The 23,558-nt window shown below is 41.7% G+C and overlaps 1 pseudogene across 1 annotated transcript; it reads right to left on the bottom strand.

Moving 5' to 3' along the window:
• Positions 1 to 244: 244 nt before the first annotated feature.
• Positions 245 to 2,754, bottom strand: LOC147495484 (translocase of chloroplast 34, chloroplastic-like; annotated as a pseudogene). The gene is made up of 7 exons (XR_015197519.1): positions 2,657 to 2,754; positions 2,445 to 2,551; positions 2,179 to 2,303; positions 1,714 to 1,978; positions 970 to 1,039; positions 685 to 849; positions 245 to 601 (listed from the first exon to the last, which is right to left on the bottom strand). The product of XR_015197519.1 is annotated as a translocase of chloroplast 34, chloroplastic-like (transcript).
• Positions 2,755 to 23,558: the final 20,804 nt, after the last annotated feature.

Below are 23,558 nucleotides of genomic sequence, written 5' to 3'. Positions count from 1 at the left end.
CTGGGTACTGATACCATTTCTGGAGTGCCTCAAGGGACCACCACCACTCGGCAGGGCAACAATGGAACTTGCTAACAACAAAGAACCTCCCAAATGTTACTATTTTATAAACAATGGAGGTACTAAAGAAATTCATGTCTGCAACCTGCTATGGCTGTAATTACGACATCATGACAATTCAATTGCAGCTTGGAACATCAAGTTCAGACTGTAAAGCATTGATCTTAATCTACTGTGCAAACAATGAAGTCAATGGCAGAAATGAGATGTAGAAAAAGGTAAGATCCAACAACAAAACCTACTCAAATAAGACTTTGATAAGCTCTAATAGAACTTGGAAATACACAGTGAGGACATAACTCAGTTCTCTCAGATCGAACTAGCCTAACTGCCGCAGCGGTCCATTGCTACCATTGAGTGCAACTACTAGACGGTATTGAGCTCAGAGACAAAAATCGAACAGTAAAAGCGAAGAATACTCAATTGTATATCAGAACCTGCGACCAGCCTGCCCAACGTCTCGTAGCTCCCACGAAGGCTTACTTTCTTTGAAAATGTCATGCTTAATCGCTCTTTGAATAGGTTTCACAATGAAAAAATACTGCAACATGGCAAAGACAAATAAGGGAATGTTCTATTTGGTAGCTAGTAAAAGATATTACCATTATGTTTGACAAGCTTTACCTGGAAGGCCAGGATTAGAGGGATCAAGAACTTGTGCCTTTTCGCTTGGATTGGGCCCATCAATTAACTTCTTGTCAACCAGAATTGCTTTGCTTCCATTTGAAACAACCTCTGTGATGGTTTCCACCTCAAATTTGGGATCCATGCAGTACCATTTGGAAGAATCTGCATGATGACACTCTAACTTCTTAACATTCTCAACATATTTTTCTTTAGATCTAAACTATTGGAGCTTAAAGATGATGAACAATACAAAGAAATGAACAGTGGACAAAAGCGACTAACCTTCTCACCGCCATCATTAGATGCGGCATCTCCCACTGTTCTCAACCAAAACGACAGGACATATAGAATCCTACCATTGAAAGAAAATAGAAAAAAATAAAGGAGATGAGCTTTGTAATGCTATATTGGTCTATAGGCTATCGGTTGAAAACTGTCACTTGCAACAAGAAAAAGAAAAAAACACCACGATATATGATTTTTATATTCCCAAGGAGAACTGTAACCAAATCATTAGAAGATTTTTACTTTTCTCAAGAAAATAAATGGGCAATATATTAACAATTTGACATGCTGAAACTGGCAACAGACAACTAAGAAGAAAGAATACAAGTATCACAGCAAGCTTTCTTTCCCCTGAAATCAAAATTTGCTTGTGCCATCCCCCTTTGAAATTACTATAATACAATTGCAATTACATACTTATCATGTGAATAACAACCCCAAAAGCTATACTCTGACTATCTTTTCACCTATCACTGAAGGTTGAGTCACCCCCCTTTGAATTCCTATAATACAATTGCAATTATATATTTATCATTTTATCGTGTCAATAACAACCCCAAAAGCTATACTCTGACTATCTTTTCACCTATCGCTGAAGGCAAACCCTTAAGGTTTAGAGGACCATGATTTAATATACTAACACCCTACAACATAAAGTTCATAGAAACAGAGATCAATGTGAAACTTAATCGAAATGGTGCCCGCATTGAAGTCAGTTTCTGATATTGAGAAATGCAGTACCTGGATGTCTTGCTTTCTAAACCGAGCTCCTGTACGAACAATCTTTAGAAGAGCAACTGATCTTTTAGATAAGAAGTCGTCATAGTTAAGTCCATCTGGTGGAGAGAGTTGTGCATGTGTGAGGACAACCAAACCTCTACACCATATCCTATTACCAAAACTATCACTGATAGCCTTAATGATCTGCCTATCCAAATTATCCACCCTATATGCATCTAGTCGATCCACATACAACAAAACGTCAATAGTTTTGTTCAGAAGGAACCTGCGAGGTCAACATAAAATAGACTAAAAACCAATTGAAGAATAGAGGTGACTACCCACCTCACACAAAGGAAAAGATTTTCACTACTACAACATACTATCTCATCAGGAAAGATGCACTAAAACTGCGAAAGGTCAGTCAATGATATAAAAGATATTCTGAGAAAGATATGTATGCAGTGCCAGTGTGCCACTACTAACCGTTTTATAGTATCAAGAGCCTGTTCATTGACATACCCCCCTTCTATAAGCCCAGGAGTGTCAATAATATTCAATGTAAATCCCGACCCTTGAAATGAGACCATAACTGGTCGTGGTACTTCAGACTGCAGATAAAATCACAATTTTAGCACAACAATCGTACAAAACAATGACGAAAAAGATCATAATGGAAAATAAATGTCCACAAGGATTTAATTCGTCAAGATACTTTATTGTAAGCAAATAACCATCGCTACTTCACCAACCTGGAAAGCACTAACAGCTACCACTGCTCCCCAATCAGGGAGTTCACAGTCGATGATTTCCCAACTCCACCTTTTCCCATTACAAGGATTGTTAATGTGTTCACATTCTACATGTGTCAAAATAGTTAACAAAAAGAAATAATTCACTATAGAATTTTGAGAATATGTGGAAAATTAGAAAGAGAATGTTTCAAGTTAGCAAAGAAACAAACCTCTTGCTTTAGTTTACCCAGTAATTCAAGTAATTTTGTTTGGGTGGCTGCCGGAACTGTTGAATGCCGGTCCATTCACAGATCAGTTGGGATGCCATTGACTTCTATGAAATGATAGATACTAATATAAGATCATCAATAATTTAATAAAAAGCAATTAAAGCCTTACTATATAAAAGATATCACTTGTTCAGTTTCAAACAGAAATGATAGATATTCTGTTTTAAAAAAAGAAAGATAAACCTTTAACAATGATTCTAAATAATGACTAAAATTGAGAGGAAAAAGAAAAAAAAAAAAAAAAACCACGGAGTGCGAAAGCAGTGGAATATATATGTTACTAGAAACAACTAAATTTCATGGTTCATAACTTATCAGCTTTGCATCAAAAAAATACAACAACAAACTCTCAGTTGAAGCATACACTTAACTGACTTAAGGCAGCAGAATGATGGATAGATAACCTAGGGCACCTCTAAGTTCACAAACCAAAACAAGTCTTTTGCAAGCGTCATAAGTAACAGAGTGTCGTTGGTCGAGAGCATATTTATGCAGAACTCCTAGAAATATTTAAGTATTCTAATGCCCCAACCTAAGTCACAGGATCAAAGGCTTGCCTAGCTCTGAGCTCAACCCTTGCCCCTGAAGCCTAGAGGCGCGTACGGGTGCCTACTGTCACTTAAGTTTGTGCCGGCCCCTAGGCTCACTCACATCTCCTATGCCTATAACTACACCAATTTTAAAGGAAATGGTTCTAGATTTCTAGAATTTCATGTATTGTCCTATCACTAGTATTGTCTTTCTCAGTCTTTGCTCTTTTCTGGATCCTGCCTCAATTATCATCATAGAATGCTCCTCATCAGATGCCTTATGTGATCGAAAAAAGTCTTGTAGAAGCCAAAGTATGAGCCCAACCTTGCGGCATGACAGGTGGTACTCTGCAAATTCAGAACAATGCGAATTGATATAAGAAATGTGGTCTGAACTCTGAAGGCTACTTGGAGGGCCACTTTATGAGCAAAATCCAAGCCCTGCAGCCACTTCCTCCTAGGTGCAACTGGTTTGATCTAACCTAAATTGAAGAGGGGAGACTCAGCAGACTGACACGTCGTCTGACAAAAAAGTTACAAGGTCGAGCGCAGGACCAACAAGGACTTCACAGAAGGTTTTGCCAGCACACCTTTTACCAATCCTCATCATACAAGCCACATCTGATTTTCATTGGAGGAGAGGATTTCTCAGAACTAGTCAGCTATAAATAGCAGGTCTGAGGAAGCAAAAACCACCATCTGTTATCCTAGTCTTTTCTAGCTCTCTTAGAACACATCTTTTGAACAACCCGCCTCTTGTGCTCCCCAAACATAAACTTATAATACGTGTTGTATAACTCACTGTTTGACATCTGCTCAGCATGAGCAGCATACTTGAGTTCATATCCGTCATACTATAGCATCAATCACTTAATTTGTAATACAATATAATATGTTAAATCGAATTTTATAACCTCGGGTGCAACATAATCTAAAATTCTCTTTTTCTAACTACATTTTCATATACTTATAAACAGTTCTCCAACTAAAAGAAGTCGATTTCTAGTTACAAAATAAACCAACGCGAAAAGTCAATACCTGGTTGGGTCTTGCTGGTGGACTTTGGCGTCTCCGCCCACAGTAGAAAGAAGGCTTGGTTGCTGCACACACTTGTTTGGGATAAGAGAAAGATTGTTTTTTTTTTGTCCAACCTCTGAAGCTCCACTACTCAGCTGCTCCTGAGCCATTGCCGAAATATCGACTTTGATATTGTACGAAATAAACTGTGGTGTCTCATTAACAAACTTACCTCACCATTTTTACTGATTTTCTATCTTAGTTGTTCAATAGAGAAAGTAAAAATGAAGCTCCCCATGCCCATTGTCCTTTTGTTTGTTATTGTTATTGTTCAAGTTGGTTTTTATAATTCAACCTGCCCTCAAGCGAAAACAACTTTTGGTAAATCGAACCATTGCAGCAGCTGCTATCATTCGCATGCACTTCCATGATTGTTTTGTTACTGTATGTACGTAATAGCCTTCATGTGCAACCACTAACGTCTCAATTTATTTACAACCCAATGCAACGGTTGATTCACATGCAACTAGTTGAATTTTCGTGCATCTCAATAAGCAATCATATCTACGTCATCCTTTGGGGTGCATACTGAAGCTATATATTGGTTTGTGCGGACAGTTATGCCTGTATGTATATATAAACTTTTTTCCCAAGAAAGTTGTGCCTAGCTATATAATATGAACCAATTAGTTTTACAAATATATTTTTTTGATTATATATTGTAAATGTTTTTTAGAATGGAAATGTGAAGCAGTTTCGATTTAATTGACTCATCTGGTTGTTCTTACAGGGTTGTGATGCTTCAAATCTAATTGACTCGACTCCAAAGTGCCCTTCAGAGAAGTAATGCGGGCCAAATTTGAGTTTGAGAGGATTTGAGGTCATTGATGAAAAGTTGTCCTTCTGTTATTGAAGAAAGGAATATTGAGAAATGACCAGGAACTTGCTTTGGATAAGTCAACTAGTAGACTGGTATCTAGCTAGATTTGCTTCTGATGGAAAGTTGTTCAGTAAAACGTTTGCTCGTGCTATGGTGAAGTTGGGGAAAATTCAAGTTCTTGAGGGTAAGGCTGGAGAGATCAGGAAAAATTGTAGAGTTTTCAACAGAAGGTGAATGGAAGTCAAGTTACTTTTTAAGGGCTTTTCTTCAATAGGTCGTCCTCGAGAGCTAGAATTCCTGATAATTTCTGGTGGCTCAAGGTCGCAAAGAATGTTTAATAGCAGCTCTATAAGTTCACATGATAGTAAGGAAGCGACAACATTAATTGACCCTGCATTAATAGCCGAACCAAAGTTTGCACAAACATCTCTCAGAGTGGTGATCGAGTAACCCAAAACGTCAACTGCACGAATTCCTGTAGGAAGACCAGATTTGCCTATAGAGGAGAAATCAACAATTACAAGAGCTTTCTTCAGAATTCCAATAACACACATTATACATTCATTGGAAACAGAAATATCATCAGTTTGTTGGTTCAGCACCTCCCAAAGTACCCCCAATAGAAATGCTTGCTCTTCTGAGAAAACGGCAACTTTACAGTTCAAATCTTCACTAACAACATCATCCTCCCCTACCTGATAGAAGAATGTAGGAAAATGGGATTCTTCGAGGCAGAATTTTGAAACATGCTGTAAAGGTGCGTTTTAGTTTACCTTCACATATAAGGTAGGAGGGAGAGTGGGATTGAATAAATTAAAGACCGAGTTCGTTGATGAACGAATTGCCTACGTATTTTCCCTTGATTCTTGGGAGAGAGAAGAATCAGGTCTCACGTAGTTCATGTAGGTGGTATTTATAGATGCTGAGGGTATAGATCCACGAGACACGTGTATTCTATGCACAAGTGTGGGGTGAAGATTAAGAATGAGTGTTAGGTGGGTTTTGGTAGGAATGATATAATGATTGGGAGTGGTTGCAGTAGTTCGTATATCACGGTGATTGGAAGTACAGGTATGGCTCTGATAATGATTGCCTATGGATAAAGGATGATGTTATCAGATGAAGTCGTCTGGTCGATCTGCTTGAGGTCGTCTGGTCGATCTGCGACATCTTGTAGCGAGCTGGAGTAGACCACCTAAATGAAGCGAGCTCAATATGAAGCGATCTTGGGGGTAGGAATGGACATGTGCTTAATATTCCTAAAGGAGAATATTACTCCCTCACACAGCCCCCTCTCAGTAGGTCGTGTTGTACATTGAAATGATCTGTTGAAAGAAAACGTTAGCACGTGTTGATCGTGAGCGGAGAAGCGGACTGGTGATAGCGGAAATGCGTATCGTACTGGAGAGATCGATTCGCGTTGTGTGACGACCTAGTGCGAGGTATAGCTGGCACGTGGTTGGCACGTGAGAGAATCAGAGCAGTTGTGGAGGAAACGTATCGCCGCGTTTTCCGGAATCTTGAAAAGACAGGTCCTTGGTACACGCGTGCGGGCTAGGGCGTAGGTTGTAATCATATTGCATTGGGAACTGAATGGGCGGTTATTCAAAACCAAATTTGGGAGAACCGCAAAGTTATCTTCTATTTTCTTCTTCAACAAAACCGCATCTAGGGTTTCTCAGGTGAGTGCTTTTGTTGCCGCTGTTTTTCTATTTTCTATTTTCTTTCTTCTTGCTCAAGTGTTGTGTGTCCAGTAGGTAGGTCGGTGTTAGGTTTTGTTGTTTAGGTTTGGGTATTTGAGAAGAAGAAACACAAAAATGTCTGACTCTGATGATACTCGATCTGAAGAGGTTCGGAAAGTATCTTTAAGTTGTGGGGAATATGAGGAAGATACGGAAGAGTCGGTGAGTCTTGAAAGTCATCCTGAGTATGGTGAGGTTGAAGTTAGGGAAGATGAGGGTAGGATACAATTTGGCTCTGTGGGTGCTGTGGCTAGCACTTCAGGTCGTGATGAGGGGTCGTCCTCGAGTGGGTTGCCCCCTAGGACGGTGGATCAACTTGCAGCGAGTGTGTTCCCCGAACTGAGGGCAGCTTATGGGATAGAGGTAAATGACCTGGAGATATACGAACCAGGGCCGAGCAAAAATGTGCGGAGTGAGGAATACAACCCTCCGAACGGTGGGATAATAATCTGTGAGGGTCAGCTGAGAGCGCATATGCGAATATCATTCTCGAAGCTGGTTTGTGACTTTTTAGCTCACTGTTGGAAATCCCCTTGTCAGTTTGTTGGTAACACTTGGCGGCTGTTCAAGGTGGTCGATCTACTGAATGCTAGTGGTGAATACCACATAGGGGTATCTGATATTACTGAGCACTTCGTTGTAAAGCGATCTCGTAATTTCAATTTTAGCTTGCAAACTTTGACGAAGCGTTCCAGTGTGATGGATGGTGTAAGCAACGAGGCTTAGAAAAAGAGGTCGTTGCTGTTAGTTGGAAACTACTGTGCTAGAGGATGTAGGTTGCAAACTAGGGTTTGCAATATCTCCGGTGGGTGGGAGTGTATTGCTCATGTTGTTTTGATGGTTGGTTTACTGTTATTTTAACTGACTCGTGTTTTTGTTCAGCTTGCAGAGTTCGCTGTAAAGACACGAACTAACTAGAAGGAGATAGAGAGGTTCGCAAGGTTGACTCGGGCCCAGAAACAAGCGAAACTGCCTGAAGTAGCTCATTTCTTCGTGGAAAAAGGAGGTCCAGTAATCAGGGAGAAAAGAGGAGATCAGAAGAAAAGGGTTCGGGGTCAAGCTAGTGAAAAAGTGATGGAGAAACGCAAGGGCAATTTGGTGACAAGGGAAGATAGGAACCGAGGTCGCGCTGGTCCTAAGCGACCCTCCGGAGGTGCTGGTGCCTCGGGAACTGGTGGGTCGGGCTGGCGACCTGAAGGGGGGTCGATTGGTGCGCATGTTGAGCTGGATAGGGTGGTCTTCAATCCTCGTGAGCGGAGCAGCTCATTGAAGAGGAAGGCTGATGCATCTGAACAGGACGCTGCGAAGGTTATCAAAGTTGCGAAGCATGTGCTCGGGGAGAGTTCCAGTACTGGGGGCGGTTCTGGTGGTGGGCGAGTTGGCGGTACAGCCACTCGTAGTACCAGGTCGAGGCCAGCGCCAATTATGGACTTGGAGACCTTTGGGGTCAGGCAGAGTTCGTCCCCTGCTTCTCGAGAGCCCACTCCGTTGGCGAAGGCAAAGGGCCCGAGTAAGGTGAGTGGGAAGTCTGCTATGACGATGGAGGAGTTGGAGCCCCAAGCAGTGTACTTGGATGATCAGGGAGTGCAACGGGCTGTGAGAAGAACTGACGTCAGCTTCAAGTCGAGTAAGATATCGGCGTGTCTGCTTGATCATATAGCTTTGGATGGCAACCGTAAGGAGCTGGATTCCAAGGGGATAGCTGATAATCTGAGGCGAATGGATATAGCGCAGTGTCTGGCATAGCTAGTAATTCGCCGAATTATTCACAAATTATAAGGTTTGGCGAATAAAACGAATAAGTTGGCAAATTTTTGAATGATACGGTTTAATTCGCAAATTGGTTGGAGCCGGGCTTATAATTTCCGAATTATAATGTCCGGATCTTTGAAATTCAAAAAAACGGGCCGGGCCTTAGTTGGAACCAAAAATAAATGTGTTAGTAATAGTAAGTAGAACCAAAAATTTGACATTTGTATTATTTTTTTATGAATAAAATTGTAAAAATAAAAATAAAAACATTATATAATTATATATCAAAGTTTTAAATGTAAAATATATAGCCAAATTTTAAAGAAATGTATTCGTATTATACCCATTTAAAATATATCGTATTTTTACCGTTAGCGTTTTATTGGACCGAATATTTAAAAGTATTATTGTTGAAAATTTCGAATCTTAAGCGAATAATTGCCGTATCGAACTTTTGCCGTCCACAAATTTACTAGTTATGGTGTCTGGTAAGTGAAATTCTCCAAACCTGGATTGCTAGCTCGTTTATGAGAATGTTGCGGACTGACTACTATTGTGTGTGTGCTAATGCAGCTTGTGAGTGGGTATCAGAAGTTGAAGGAGATCGCCTAGTTCGCTGAATTAGAAAGGGATACTGTGGTGAAGCTGAAAGATGAGTTGAAGAACGTGCAGGATGCGTGTAGCATAGATCGCCGGGAACTTAAGGAAGTGAAGAAGGAGCACCATGCACTTACGTTGGCAAAGCTGCTGAAGGATAGCGAGGTGGAAGAGTTGAAGCTGAAATTACAGGCTGCTGAGGAGAACGTTAACGCTGCTACTATAGAAATTGGTAGGTTGAATGAATACGCCATGCACTGCAAGGGAGTTGCTCAAGATGCTACTAAGGCGTATGACGTTCTAGATGCTGAGTTCGTTGAGCTGGAGGCAGATTACAAAGCTTTGAAATAAGAGCATGAACGCGGGGCTCCCAGTACATCATTTGTACCTGTACAGGGAGATGCATGTGATGCTCTTACTTCTGCGGTAGTGGCTTAAGTCGTTGAATCTCGAAATAAAGCTGTTATGTCATATGTGTTTGTGAACTTAGATGTGGATGGTGTGTCGATTATGGTCAAGGGGAGGGATGCGGAGGTTGAGGACTCCCTAGCTGCTGAAAATTTGGTTGTTCTTCCAGGAGCTGGCGAGTTGTGAGAGTATTCTGTGGATCTTGATATTTGTAAGCTGTGATACATTAGAGCTGGTTTTCTGGGGTAACCTGGACATTTCGACTTTATTTTTGTTATGGTTGTTAAAACACTGAGCGAACTGGTTCTCCGTATTGTTACGAGGAGCTAGTCGTATGATGCACGATGATTAGCTGAGCTGGATTTTCTGAGTAGACTCAGTAGCTCGGTTAGTAGATGAACTGGGGACCGAAGTTGGTTGTACAGTTCACCCTTTTGCTTTTTATGAAATGCTGGTTTTTTGCTTTTCTGTTCTGTTGAACTTTTGTTGTTGTGAATGTATGATTATTGATATTGTTATAATGATCTAACTGTGTGGTCGACCCTTGGTACGCGTGGGACGACTAAGTAACTTGTGACCCGGATTAAGCGTCCTGCTTTTGTGCGTCCTTAGCATTGTAGAGCGCAAATATCCTTAGGACACATCGTCCGTAGATCAGAATAGACTACGGTACGTACATGGCATGTGTAGGAATATGAGCGGTTGGAAATATGAAATGATGTCTGCCAGGTGGCCTGACATTTGGCGTCTCGATATAATTATGGCGTGCCTAGGGAAGATACATTATTTGAGAATAAGTAGAACTGTTCCTAGAAGACCAAAGGCATTTGCTCTTCTTCTTGCTGCAGCCATTCTTCTCCAAACTTTTGTGTGCCATTTTCTTTGTTGCTCACTCAGGTATGTCTTCTTCGGTGTTTAGTTATTTCTTTTGAACAGAGAAACTGTATCCTGGTTGCTAGTTCGCTTAATGTTGGCCTCGTTTGTAAACTTTATTATGGCCAGGTGCCGTAGATATACTAGGGGTGAGGGGAGTTTGAGGGAAACCTCCCCCTTTGTGATGGAAGAGATGGAGTTCCATCCCCATCGCCATGGTGACAGTGGCAAAAGGAAGGCTATTGCGCCAGAGGCCCAGAGCAACAAGCGATCTAAAGGAGCAGGTCGTTCGATTGGGGGTATTGTGTTCAGGTCTCCTGTTCGAGGGGGCGAGGCCGACTTGGAAGCTGAGGAACGTGGCGACCTGGGCCAAGTTGTTGCTTGTGACAGCTCTTCTCAGCATGCTGATGACGTAGGGAGCAAGTTCTTCTATGTTGGGAAGACAGGGAAAAAATGCGTCATCAAGCGTTCTGATTGTGGCTTTCACTCGGCACCTATAGCGAACAGTCTCCTGGGGGGAATAGTTCTGGATGGTGACAAAGCAGAGGTGAAGGACGCTGACATGGGGTCGTTGCTAGGGACCATGGATATGGCTTGTTGTTTGGTAGCCGAGATTGGTTTATACATGAACATCCCCAATGCCTACAATCTTCGAGACTTCATTGTTGCCCATCTTCACCTCGCCAAAATCACCTGATTTGTAGGTAGTGAAGAAACTCTCGTGGGGTGTAACGTGGTAGGAAGCACCTGTATCTACCACCCACTCTGTACCCTAGCCTGAAGTGCTCAAGCATAACTCGTCTCCATCTGACACAATTCCTACTTTACCTTCTGAAGCTATGACTGTGGAGTCTCAACTGGTAGTGCTTTCTTTCAACTCTAACTTGTCTTCGTGTATGGTACTAGTCTTCTCATCCCTCTTCAATTCTATGCATTCATACTTGAAGTGGCCATGGATACCATAATGAGAACACGACAAGTCTTTCTTAGGAGGTCTGTTCGCGCTCCTAGATTTTCTTTTGTCATCACCTCTAAAATGAAATGGTTTTCTGCTTTTGCCTCTCTCTTGCTTTTCTGTAACAAGGATCTCTGAGTGACAACAACTATTATGTGCGTCATTTCTTGTCTTCTCGTAGAGGTCTTCTAAGGTCTTCCACAGGCTGAAAACGGTGGTCTCTTGGGATACAAGGCGGATTACATTGTTGTCAACCCTTTGTCTAATGCACCTAATCACTTTTTCATCAAACTTGGTCCACTCAGCCACGGCAGTCGCTTCTGGTTTTACTCCTCCATTCTCAATGGGTTATGCCAAGTCCTTGTAATATAGCAAGTCTTCCATCTTGGCTTTCCAAATAGTGTAGTTAGCTCTATTCAAACTAGTCATGCGAGTGTTCACAGAATGGTCCATCTCTACAAGCTATTTCAACTCAAACTTTCTATCAGGAATTTTGTGAAACACCTTCTGAGCAAAATTTGGATAACAACCTAGATTAATCTAACATGGCTCTTGATACCACTTGTTGGGGACAACGATACCAATCGATCCCCACTACTAAGATAACTTGTACTTTGGACAATCTTCTACTCCAATAAAAAAATCTAAACTTTGACTACAACCAATCTAGCAAGCCCAACTCTCTAAGCAATCAACAACTATCACAAACAAGTAATAATAATGCAAAGAAAATAAAGCATACCACAACACAAGATGTAACGTGGTTCGGCTAATGATGTCTACTTCCACAAGAGCTAATCCTTTTATAAGTATGAGAAGGAAGATTACAATCACTCCTCTCAAGTCTCTCCACCTTACTAGATCACTCCTCTCTCCTTACAAGCTTTTTTCTTTGCAAGGGTTCTCTCTCAATTTTGATAGCTCTCAAAATTGGGTTTCTATTCAAGACTTAGGTTTTCCAGGAAAACCTTGTTTTGTTTTTATACTCAACTTTGCAATTTCGCGGTTACTGTAGAAATAGAAACTGCAAGTTTAGGCATGGGCACGGGCGCGCCTTGGGCAAGGCCAATCTGAGCGTGCGCGCACTCAAAAGTCCAGTAACATTGTTTCGTGAGAGGCTGAAAAAAACTATCTTCTTTTTCACGGCAAGGGCGCGGGCGCGCCTTGGTCACGACCAATCTGAGTGCACGCGCGCTCATACTTCTTTACATGAACAGTACTGCTTTCTCTCCTATTCCTCATTCTCATGTGAGGGATAACTTCAACAGACTTAGTTCTAATTAATCTGTTATCTTTTTTTCTAAAAAGGGTCACTTGAAATTTGTTATATGACAAGATTTCATGGTTATGCATTTTGATCGGCGTTTTAATTTGAACTCTGGTAGCTAGTTAGAACTTCAATGAAAAAAATTAGATCGTTGTGGCCATAATGTAGGGGATCTCCAATGTTCCACGAACTCATTGGAAGTACTTACTGTTACAATTCTTTACACTGTAGACCCTTCAAAACGATAGACATGAACCCAGTAGGTCGGTACAACAAATTTATGTTCCCTCAAGATATGCATTGCCATTTTCATGGAGCGCTTCAAAATGATAGACATGCACCCAGTAGGTCGGCACAACAAAATTTTTGTTCCCTCCAGATATGCATTGCCATTTTCATGGAGCCCCATATCAAGGATGACTTTATTGTGGTACTATTATTACGACATATAGTTATTAGTCTCCTATACTTTGGTTATACTGCTTAAGCTTTGGATTTATTTTATTTGTTTATTTATTCGGTTTGTATATAATGCAGATTGAGCTGTCCCAACTTGGTTCCTTGAGGGACATGTCTCTACAATTTGAAGTCATGTCATTGATGAACCAATGTGAAGAAATTAATGAAAGCCTCACAACCAAAAGACCATTTGACTCTGGTGATATTGTGGAGATTTCACAGTGAAGAAAATCATGCATTCTTTCCCTATGAGCTACCCATCAAGCCACAAAGGCTCATGGAATTCCTTTCAACCGGAGAGTACAGTGACATGGATATTTACGTTGATGATCATGGAACTGTTGTTCGATCACACAAACTCATTCTCAGTGTCTAGAGTGCACCATTTACTAAGGTTAGCAAATTAATATCTCATTTCATATCATCTCCGTCATTTATTAGTTTCTGCAGTGTTTTGTATATACGTTGATGATCATGGATTTTTAGTTATTTTTTTTTCGATTCACCAGCTTAACATGCATACACAATCATTTTTTCTCCACCAGTCAAAAGTAAAATTTGGACCAGTCTTCTCTATTGAATCTGTGGTTGTAGATTAGCTGATTCTTAGTTAACAGTGACTATGGTCATTTGTTTATGGCGAGTTTCAAATTCCCACATCTAAACGATAATGTGGAAATTGAATTCAGAATTCATTTGTTTGGACTTTCTCACGATAAGTCCAAGTCAGAAGGAGAGTCTGTGGGAGTGCAGTAGTGTTTGGTTACTTAGTAACCCTCATGGACAAAATAAGTTGCCCTGCCTTTTTATATTTTTTAAAATGCTAGTTATACCCTTCTGTGAAAATAACCCTCAAGGACAAATGGCCCGGATTTAAAATAAATATTTTCCGATTTTACCCTTTCTGTCATTTTACTATGAACAATAAGTGTTCATACCTTCTGTTGGTGTATGAACAATGATTGTTCACATCCAAATAGGTGAATGTACTTTATACAATATATTGATTTATGATCATTGAATGTTCATACCAAAAGGACTATGAACATTCAATGTTCATACCCAATCAATGTTCATACCCAAAGGATCAAGGACTATGAACATCGAATGTTCATACCCAAAAGACTATGAACATTGAATGTTCATACCCAATCAATGTTCATACCCAAGGACTATGAACATTGAATGTTCACTATGAACATTGAATGTTCATACCCAAGGACTACAAACATTGAATGTTCATACCCAAAGGACTATGAACATTGAATGTTCATACCCAGTCAATGTTCATACCCAAAGGACTATGAACATTGAATATTCATACCCAATCAATGTTCATACCCAAGGACTATGAACATTCAATGTTCATGCTAAATACACCGGGTCGTTTCGTTTGGGCCGGGATGTTAATTATTTTGCATCTGGGGTAACTTGTAGTTTCTTGCGGGGTATGATAAGCTGAAAAATACTGTTAAGCATGCTGATAGCGATGAAGGTGTTAGAGCCGAGCTGGGTTGCATGTGAGCTGAGTTGGGAGCTGAGAAGAAGAAACTGCAAGCAATGACGAAAAGGTACCGTGATGCTGCTGAGGAGAGGTCGGTGTTGATTACCTCGATGAAGGACTTGCAAGCTAAGCTGGCTAAAGTAACGGAGTACGCCAAGCGTTGTCAGGGGGTTGCTCGTAAGGCACAAGATGCATATGACGTGGCGTGTGTCGAGTATGCCGAGCTGAACGAGAAGTATCTGCGGTGAGAGCGAGACGCGGTGACCGTGGAGCTTTAGGTAATGGGATCGTCGTGACTTAAGGATGCGAGGCACACTCCTTCAACCAGTATTGTTCCGAAGGATAAACATGTTGTGGCTGACCCTGGACAATGATTGCTAGATTTGTATGCTTGTAAGTGTTGAAGAACTTTGTGGATGTTTTGTTAGTTCTTCTCTCTTTAAGAGAGTTAAATAGTAGAACTGGTTTCTCAGGGTTGCCTGAGCAGTTCGTCTTTCTGATATAGATACTTAACGATTTTGCCAAACTTGTAAGAAATGCCGATTTGGATTTCCTGGGTAGACCCAGCAGATCGGTGGATTCATGAACTGGTTTCCTAGCTTTGGTCGGGCAGTTCCAATGACGAATGCTTATGGAATTCATGTTTTTGCATATGCTTGATTGCTTGTAGCTAATGTTCCCTTGATAATGCTTATAGCGCATACTAGCTAAGAAGTCTGAGGTTTAGCTTAAGGAAGCGTTTTGCTCATAGCTAACGTTCTCATATGTGGGTTGCCGACTAGTGATAACCATATAGTCTGTGGACCCTATTAGTTAGGGTGAGCGTGTTAGCCTACTATGGTGTATGGCTTGCTGAGAGCGTTCTCTTAGAGCAGGTCCTAAAGTTAAGGGTGGTGGACTAATTGAGAATTTGAGAGGCTATAAAGCCTGTGAACTCAAAAGAGCGTGCTGCTCGCTAAGAGCGTGTTACCTTATGAAAGCGTATTGCTTACTGAGAGCGTTCCCACTGAGTTGATCCTAGAAGTATAGGTCCTCAACTAGCGAGACTCGGGGAGGCTATGGAGCCTGTAGGCTCAAGAGAGCGTGCTGCTCGTTGAGAGCGTTGAAACTCATGATAGTGCTTGAAGTGCGCGAGTACAGGTGAAGCTTTCGGTACAAGTTCGGTGTTTTGTTAATGAGGTTGAATGGAGTAGGTTGCAAAACAAACGTAAGTATACTAACTCTGAATTTACAGTTAATAAAAACACGGAATGTACACCAAAGTATTTTTATTGATAAAATTTCTTTAACAAATAAGTGTTCCATGGTCGTGGCAACGGCTTCCCCTCTTGGGTCTTGATCCAGTACACTCCATTGCCAACAACTCGTTCAACTATGTATGGTCCTTCCCATGTTGGTGTGAGCTTGGAGTCATCCTGAGTCTTTTTCAGAACTAGGTCACTAGGTTGAAAATATCGATGATGTACTCGCTTATTGTAGGACTTTTTCAGAATTTGATGGTATGAGGCCACTCTGATGGCGGCTAGGTCGCGCTTTTCTTCCAGCAAGTCGACCTCTCGAGCTAGGACGAAATCATTATGTACAGACTCGATGAGCTCTAACTCGGTGGGAATAACGGCTTCTGTGCCATAGCATAAGGAAAATGGAGATTCGCCTGTGCTTGAGCGAGCTGTGGTGCGGTGAGCCCACAGAATGTTCTCTAGCTGATTTGGCCATTGGCTCTTGTTCTTTTCGATCTTTTTCTTCAAATTTTCTAAGATTGCTTTTTTGCTAGCCTCTGTTTGACCATTACTTTGAGCGTACTAGGGAGTGGAGAATGCATGAATGATCTTCCACTTGGTCAAAAACTCTCTGACTGTTTTTCCCTTGAATTAGGAACCATTGTCCATCACCAGTATGTGTGGCAAGCCAAATCTGGTGATAATGTGAGTCGAGATGAAGTTTCTGACGTGTGATTCCTTAACATGTGCTAAAGGAATTGCCTCGACCCACTTAGTGAAGTAATCAGTTGCAGCTAAGACGAAGTGGAAACTGGTACTTTTTTGTGGGATGAATGGTCCCATGATGTCCATGCCCCACATGTGAAATGGCCACGGGCTCGCAATGTTGATAAACTCGCGAGCTGGTTGGATGATGTTGTGACCATAGGTCTGGCATTTGATGCACTTGAGGACATATGTTTTGGCATCGATATGCATTCGAGGCTAAAAGTATCCTTAGGAGATCGCTTTGTGGGCCAAAGAGCGACCTCCAGCATGGTTTCCACACTCTCCCTCATGAATCTCAGCAAAAATCAATTGACCTTGTTTTGGGCTTATGCACCTCAAGTAAGGTTCGCCAGCGGATTTTCGGAATAACTTGTTATTGACCAAGTAGTAACGGCATGCCTGATATGGGATTTGCTTGGCTTTGGTACGTTCTTCTGGGAGTGTGCCGTGTTGGATGTATTCTATGAAGGGATGCATCCATGTTTGACTTATCTGACTGTCAGAGAGTGGGCATAGGTCACTGATTTCTAGGACGTAATCCACTTGGTAAGCAGGTCGGTCAACTACCTCAATGAGTAATTGTCTAGGGGCGCAGTTCGGTATTTGAGTAGCCAAGTAAGCTAAACTGTCTGCGTGACGGTTCTCGTCACGCAAAAAGTGGTGTATGGTGGCTTTCTTAAAATAAAGCAGTAACTGATAAACGACTTGGAGGTATCTAGAAAGGTTATCTTCGTGGGTAGTGTACTCTTTTGCAATCTGGCGAACAACCAGTTGCGAGTCACTAAAGACTTGAAGCTCATGTACACCGAGCTGTAGCGCCATCTGAAGCCCCATAATTAGTGCCTCGTACTCCGTCTCATTGGTGGAGGTCGCGAAGTCGATGCGAACTGATTTCTTTACCATAGCTCCATCTGGGGACACTAAGACGACTCCGATTCCACTCCATCCAAGGTTACTGGATCCATCAACGAAGAGAGACCAGACTGACTTGAAACTTTTCTTTGTGGGTGCGATCTCTATTTCTGGTTCCCAATTTAGGTCATTGATAAGGAAATCTACGAGGAAATCTGCAACGACCTGACCTTTCTGAGAAGTTCGAGGGACGAATTCAATGTGGTGTTCTCCGAGTTCTTCGGCCCATACTGCCATGCGAGTTGTCTTGTTCTCCTTATGAAGGATTTTCTTCAATGGGAGGTCGTTGAGTACCTTGATTGGATGTGCTTGAAAGTAAGGCCTGAACTTCCTTGTAGAATATAACAATGCCAGTACTGCTCTTTCAATGTAAGAGTAATTCTTTTCAGCTGGCGTTAGCGTTTTACTTGTAAAGTAGAGCGGTTTCTCCAAGTTGTTGTCTTCCTTAAAGAGAACCAAACTGATAGCAAAGTCTGATATTGCGAGATAAAGCCCCAGCAATTCCCCATCAGTTGGCTTCGCTAGGATGGGAGGTGTTGTCAGATATTCTTTGAGGGTGGAGAACGCTTGGTGACACTAGTCGTTCCACAAGAACTGCTCACCTTTTTTAATAAGTTGTAGGAACGGTCGGCATTTGTCTGATGCCATTGATATGAATCGGTTGAGCGCTGCCACCATTCCTGACAGCTTCTGTATTTGTTTCTTTACCTGAGGGTCGGGCATGTTTAAGAACGCTCGGATTTGGTCTGGGCTAGATTCGATCCCACGCTGTGATACTTGGTACTCAAGGAACTTTTCGGATGACACTCCAAAGAGGCACTTTTCTGGATTTAGCTTCATTCTAGTTCGGCGTAACCTGGAGAACGCTTGCTCGAGATGAGTGAGGTGGTCCTCTACTTTCTTGCTTTTGATGACCATGTCGTCGATATAAACTTCCATGGTATCCCCTAACATGTCCTAGAACATGTCGGTGACCAGTCGTTGATAAGTTGCTCCAGCGTTCTTGAGGCCGAACGGGAGGACGTTATAGCAGTAAATTTCATGCTCTGTAATGAACGATGTTTTTTCTTGGTCTTCTTCAGCGAGTGGAATTTGGATATATCCATTGTACGCGTTCATGAACGACAGGAGCTCGTGACCACATGTCTAGTCCACAAGTCGGTTAATTCTAGGTAACGGAAAGCTGTCTTTTGGTGTTTCTTGGTTGACGTTGGTGAAGTCGACACAAAGGCGAACTGTGCCATTCTTCTTTGGGACAACTACTATGTTAGCGATCCAGTCTAGATAATCCACTTTCCTGATGAAACCGACTTGTTTGAGTTTATCGACCTCATCATTGATAGTTTTTTTAAATCGCAAGGATAATCGTCGAGGTCGCTGCCGAACTGGTCTAGCACTAGGGGTTATATTTAATCTGTGACATGCAACATTAGGATCGATACCGGGCACATCGACATATGACCAAGCGAAAACATCTTTATTCATGGATAAAAAGTTTACAAGCTAGGCCTTGAGTGTAGGGTCAAGGTTAGCCCCTACATAGACGAATTTAAGGTCGTCTTCTGTTCCTAAATTCACTCGCACTTTTTCTGTAGGTGGGGGTGCTGCTTTTGACGATGATGCGTCCTCAAGTGGATTGATCTCTGGAGATGTTTTGTCGACTTGAGGAATATCGGAGTTGGCAGCAGGGGTTTGAGCGACCTCTGTGGTTACGACAACAGGGACTGATGTGGCCTCTGTGGTCATGACAACAGGGACTGGAGTGATCTCTGGAATCTGTGTTGGTTGTATGACACATGATGGGGCGACCTCTGGAGTCCTGACGAGTGGAACAACAACTACTGGAGCGACCTCTTGGGTCCTGACTGGTGGAGCAACAACAGCTCTAGTGACCTCTGGGGTCTAAACAGACGAATAGACCTTCTTGCTAGAGCCCCCAGCGTTCTGTTTTGGTGCTTTGGTTCTGACCTCAGGGACCAAGTCTTTGGCCATTGTGTAGCTGGTGGGCTCGTTATTTGTGTTGATAGGTGGATCGGTGGTCTTATTCGTTGAGAGGATTTTGTTACAATGATAAGCCTCGAGCTGATTACTTCGAAGCTCCATCATGCCCCTAGGGCCTAGAAAGCGGAGAACTTGATGCAATATTGACGGTATAGCTTGCATTTGATGAATCCAACGCCGTCCTAGGATGGCGTTGTAGGACGACTTGATGTCCAGGACACTGAAACTCGTATTGAAACTGACTTTATCTTCTCGTGATCCCATAGAAACTGGTAGTATGATATCACCAATTGGGTCGGCTCTGGAGCCGTTGAACTCGTAAAGAGGAGCAATCGGATCTATGAAGACTGACTTGGGCAAGTTCATCTCCTGGATGGTATGGTATAACAAAATGTCGCACAAATTACCAGGGTCAATCAGAACACGCTTGACTGTCCAATCATTGATTTTGACATGGACTACGAGTGCGTCATTGTGTGGGAGGCAAACCTTGTTGAGGTCGGCCTCTGTAAAAGTGATGTCACCCGAAATGCGACCCGCATCTTGCGTGGACCAAAGCGCCCGAAGAGAAATGGTAAACTTCTTGAAGGGCGCCAACACGCCTTCTTTTCTCTCTGGACGATGTTACTGAATCATCTGGAAACATGATCATATGAATGGTTCTATCATTGTCACGATCTGACGAGTGTTGACGTCGCTCATGGCGGGAACGGTCTCGGTCGCCCCTCCGCCGGGGGAAGCCGGAACATTCTTGGCGATCATGGCGGGGTGGAGTTCTACTATGCACCCTACGAGCCATAAGTTTATGGCGAAGATCGCCATCGGCGATGTTGGTGTAGTTCTTGATATGTCCTGCTTCAATGAGGTCCTGAAGGTAATGCTTTAGCCCCCAGCACGCATCAGTCTTGTGACATTTTGCTCGGTGGAAAGCACAGTAAGGCTTGTCAGGTCGATCTGCTGGTTGCCGTACATTAGGTCAGTAGTATGCAGCTCGTTTGATCTTGTCCAGTATGTAACTGGGAGATCGTGTGAGGACATCAAACTCTCGGTTGTTGTTTGTTCTGTTCCCCGACCTCTGTTCCTGCGGTCGGGACCGCTTCTTGGTGGGTGGGGCATCGTCGGAGATCACGGCTATTTCCTGTTCTTCTGTTAGGCCGTGACACTTCAAGCCTTCTTGTAACTTAATGTACTTGTCTACTCGAGCGTATAGCTCGGACAAAGATTTCGGACACTCTTTCATCGGTGACTGGAGGGTCCGGTGGGTGCGTCAACAGCGCTGGAGAAATGCTAGTGTGGCAAAGGATTCTTTAAGACCACTCTCCATGCATAACAATTCAGCTTTGAACCAACCTAGGAATTGGCGAATGGTTTCATCTTCGCCAAATGATAGCTGGAAGAGTGAATCAAGATCGACTTTCTTACGTTTGTTGTGGACGTACTGACTAGCAAACAGATCGGTGAGTTGCTCAAAGGTCTTTATCGAAATTTCGAAAGTGAAAAGAACCAATCGAGCGCTACCGCCTTTGAGACCGGGCAGAAACAAACGGCAAAGGAAGATGATCGAACTCCGGTGCACTGTAGAGTGCCAGGCTTTGAATATAGCGAGCCACGTGCTGACTAGGACACGTGCTGCCATCATACATCCGAAACCGTTATTGGATAAAATCTGGAGGAGAAGCTCTACCAAGTACCTCAGCAGTGAACGGGGACGCTCGGTATGTCTTCAGCATTTTCTGAACAATCTGGGTGGCATATTTCTTAACTGCACTCTAGTCGATCCGTTGTGACAGTTCGTTAATCTGTTGATTAACCTCGTTGATGTCGTCTTCTACTAAAGCACCTGGTGGATTTTGTGTGTTCACTTGCGCTCGTAAAGCAACATTCTCTTGCCTGAGCAGGGTAATGTGCTCATTCATTGTACCTATCTGGCCTGCTAGACTCTGGATTTGAGCTTCGAGGCTTGCCATGCTTCGTGGGCTTGAGAATTTATCTTTGTAGTTTTGGGATTGGTTAAGTGGTTTCTCAAGAAATCAAGACCACAGACGGCGCTAATGTAAAGGTGTGTTTTAGTTTACCTTCACATATAAGGTAGGAGGGAGAGTGGGATTGAATAAACTAAAGACCGAGTTCGTTGATGAGAGAACTGCCTACGTATCTTCTCTTGATTCTGGGGGGAGAGAAGAATCAGGTCTCACGTAGTTCATGTAGGTGGTATTTATAGATGTTGAGGGTATAGATCCATGAGACACGTGTATTCTATGTACAAGTGTGGGGTGAAGATTAAGAATGAGTGTTAGGTGGGTTTTGGTAGGAATGATGTAATGATTGGGAGTGGTTGCAGTAGTTCGTATATCACGGTGATTGGAAGTACAGGTATGGCTCTAATAATGATTGCCTATGGATAAGGGATGATGTTATCAGATGAAGTCGTCTGGTCGATCTGCTTGAGGTCGTCTGGTCGATCTACTTGAGGTCGTCTGGTCGATCTGCGACATCTTGTAGCGAGCTGGAGTAAACCACCTACATGAAGCGAGCTCAATATGAAGCGATCTTGGGGGTAGGAATGAACACGTGCTTAATATTCCTGAATGAGAATATTACTCCCTCACACATGCCACTGAAACCAATCTTCAACAAAACCAATTGGTAAAAAATCAAATGCGCAAGTCAAACATTAGACCTTGGGTTTGTTTTTGCATGCAAATGTATAATGAAGTTTGAAGTTCAAAGTAAAATGGTTTGGGGTACTCTAAACATAAAACCAAACAAAGTTAATCACATATATTAGTCGAAACATGGCCTTGAACACCTGCAAAGCTCCCCTTCTCATTCATTGCTTCTGCTACAACAAGCTCCCACAGGGGGTATTTTTCGAGCTCTATTAAAATTCCATGTCATTTCCTATTAAAACAGAAATTTCTCTCCTATTTGAAAACAAAAATCTTTTTTTACAACGGGAATTTCTCTCAGGAATCTTTCTCCTATTAAAATAGAATCTCTCTCCCAATTGAAAAAATGGGTTTTTAAAACTTAATTAAAAACAATTTATTAGAAAATTAAACAGGTTAGCGACTAAAACAATAGTCCCAATTTTCTAAAAAAATCTAAATGTTTTCAAAAGAACTGGTGCGTATGCACGGACCTACAAGCTAGTCTTAATATTAAAGCTCCCACAAAGGGTCTTTTTTTCGAGCTCTATTAAAATTCCACATCATCATCTCCTATTAAAACGGAAATTCCTTTCCTATTTATTAGACACTTCTAATTAAAACGGGAATCAATTTTCTATTAAAACATAAATTCCTCCTCTATTAGAAAAAAGAAATTCTAACACTTCTAATTAAAACGGGAATCTTTTTCCTATTAAAACAGGAATTCTTTTCCTATTGAAAAGGAAAAATATAGCATATCTAATTAAAACGAAAATCATTCTCCTATTAAAACAGAAATCATGTTTCTAAATTAAATCAACTATTAAAACGGGGTTAAAAAATGGGCTTATAAAACTTAATTAAAACAATTTGTAGAAAATTAAAACGGGTTTTTAAAACTTATAATTAAAACGATTTGTTGTGAAATTACAATAGGTTAGCGACTAAAATGGGAATCACGATTTGTTAGAAAATTTCTATATGTATATAGTTATGATTGTTGAACATGTTTTCAAAAGAGCCGGCGCGTATGCACGGGCCTACTTTCTAGTATTAATAGTAAAGCTCCCACAAGGGGTATTTTTTTAGTTTTCTTAAAATTCCACATCATTAACTCCTATTAAAACGAGAATTTGTCTCCTATTGAAAAGAAAAAACCTAGCACTTCTAATTAAAACGGGAATCATTATCCTATTATAATGGGGATTCCTCTTCTATTGAAAAAGAAAAATTTAGCACTTCTAATTAAAACGGAAATCATTCTCCTATTAAAAACGGGAATCACACTTCTAAATTAAAACGAGAT

This window comes from Coptis chinensis, chromosome 6 (assembly GCF_015680905.1).
Source record: "Coptis chinensis isolate HL-2020 chromosome 6, ASM1568090v1, whole genome shotgun sequence".
Lineage (NCBI taxonomy): Eukaryota > Viridiplantae > Streptophyta > Magnoliopsida > Ranunculales > Ranunculaceae > Coptis > Coptis chinensis.
The sequence above is the reverse complement of the archived record's forward strand: the minus strand, read 5'-3'. Positions and strand labels throughout refer to the sequence as shown.